This window comes from Capricornis sumatraensis, chromosome 4 (assembly GCF_032405125.1).
Source record: "Capricornis sumatraensis isolate serow.1 chromosome 4, serow.2, whole genome shotgun sequence".
NCBI classification, from domain to species: domain Eukaryota; kingdom Metazoa; phylum Chordata; class Mammalia; order Artiodactyla; family Bovidae; genus Capricornis; species Capricornis sumatraensis.
The window spans coordinates 6,578,121-6,580,446 of NC_091072.1; positions in this window are offsets into that span (position 1 = coordinate 6,578,121).

Sequence of the window (2,326 nt, forward strand, 5' to 3'; positions counted from 1 at the left end):
CTGTAACAACTGGGTATTCTTGATTTCTGTGCGGCCACGGCAGCTCCTGACGTGTCGCGTGTCACAGCCCGAGGGGTGATGCGAGAATCAACGCTGCCGCTCCTTCGAGGCTTGCGGTCCAGGGCCAGCGTTTCCGGGGCCCGCCCTGAGCCAGGCCTTTGGCCGGCAGGCGTCGCGTGTCCTACAGAGCGCTCCCGGGGTTTAGCGAAGGCAGCTGGAAAGCGAGGTGGAAACGGAGCGAGAGGGGCCATGTTAACTCCAGTCTGGGAGGAGGGATGTTCTAAATATACCCTGTTCACGCAAGGGATGCGCTGCAGCAGTCCCCCGTGTGGGGGAGAGAGCGAGAAGGGGAGAGACAGAAAGGAAAGGAGGGGCCATCGGGAGACGGGAGGGACGGAGGTGAGGAGGGGACTGGGGATACTGCTCGGTTTGGAAAAGAGAATCTTACCAAACACCGGAGGGCTGGGGACCACGTGCAGGCTGCTCAGACCGACGGAGGGCGGCCCCCGACCCCATCCCACCCCCCAGCCCACTGGCGCTCGTGTCCGTCACCACCCCGCCTGCTTTTACGGTTAACTGCTTTTGCAGAAGCGTTTAGCCTCACTAGAAAAAAATATCAGAATATTAAAAATACATTTCTAGAAATGGTAGATGTTTGCCGAGCTCCAATTGAATCAGGAAGGAAACCATGGGCTAGTAAGAGAGTCCAGAACTAAAACTCAGACTTTCCTTCTTCCGGGATCCTTGTCACATGAAGAGTCCTGAGAAAGCATCCCTTCTGGGGACGACTCACGCAGTGAATCAGAATAATGACAACAATGAAAACAGCAGCGAAGACTTGCTGAGCACTTCGTGTGCTGTGTACCGGGCTAGGAACACTGTCTCTTCTATTACCTCACTTGACCCAGAAATAACACCGAGAGCTAAGTGCCGAGGGTCCTTGCTTCAAGATGAAGGGTACAGAAGACAGCCTTCCTGGCTCTCATGGAATAATGTCAGCCATCCAGATAAGAGTATATCCACACATCCTACAAAACCATTCAAATAACAAGGGAGTTCAAGTGGAACGACTCTTAAAAGCACGATACAGCATGTTGTCCTTGAAAGCAGAAGAGAGATCTGAAACTTTAAATTGCACATTGAGTCGGAAAAGAAGTGTCAGGACGAATGTGAAGCAGCTCTAGAATCCCTGCTGAAGGCGAGAATCAGAAACCGCTCCGGCAGCAGAGGGCGGGGCGGGGTCCGGGCGCCCGAGCCAGGGGCCCCTCTGGTAGGAAGTTCTGAGCACCGCTCCGAGACCTGGTGGAGCTAGGCGCTGGCTCAAAGGGACGGGAAAGGAAGGACGTGAGAGTGTCCAGAATTTGAGACGGAAATCTGGGGAAAGCACTTTCTAGAAGAGGGGGAGGAACTTGGCTGTGACGGGGGAGGATGGCTTCATCCTCCAAGAGGTAGAAATTAAGGATCTCACTGAAACAAAGCTTTCTATTAAGGGATCTTTCTGTTAAAGGATTTTTCTATATGAAGGATCCTATAGAAACAAAAGCTTCCCTAGTGGCTCAGATGGTAAAGAATCCACCTGCAATGCAAGAGAGCTGGGTTCAATCTCTGGGTCAGGAAGATCCCCTGGAGACGGGAATGGCTACCCATTCCCATATTTTTGCCCAGAGAATCCCATGAACAGAGGCATCTGGTGGGTTACAGTCCATGAGGTTGCAAAGAGTCAGACATGACTGAGAGACTAAGCGCAGGAATATAAAAACGACGCAGCCTCCATAGAAACTGTTTCCTCAAAAAGTTGAACACAGAGTTACCACAGTAGTTAGTAGTAGTAAAGCAGTGTAATCATTCAGTCATGTCCGACTCTCTGTGACCCTATGGACCGTAGCCCGCCAGGGTCCTCTGTCCATGGAACTCTCCAGGCAAGAACACTGGAGTGGGCTGCCATTCCCTTCTCCAGGGGATCTTCCCAACCCAGGGACTGAACCTGGGTCTTCTGCATTGCAGGCAGATTCTTTACCATCTGAACCACCAGGGAAGTCCAAATAAATTGGAAACGACTAAACAACTGAAACAGATATCCACATGCAAATGTTCATGCCAGTGAACCACAGCCCAGAAGTGGGAAAAACCCAAGCGTCCATCAAGAAATGAATGATAAACAAAACACGGTGCATACATACAATGGAACAGTATTCAGCCATAAAAAGGAATGGAGCTGTGACACAGACAGCAGGGTGAAGTCTGAAGTCATCGTGCTGAGATAAATCAGACACAGAGGACAGGCACTGTGACTCACTCACTCGAGCGCTCAGATGGGCGTGCTCAC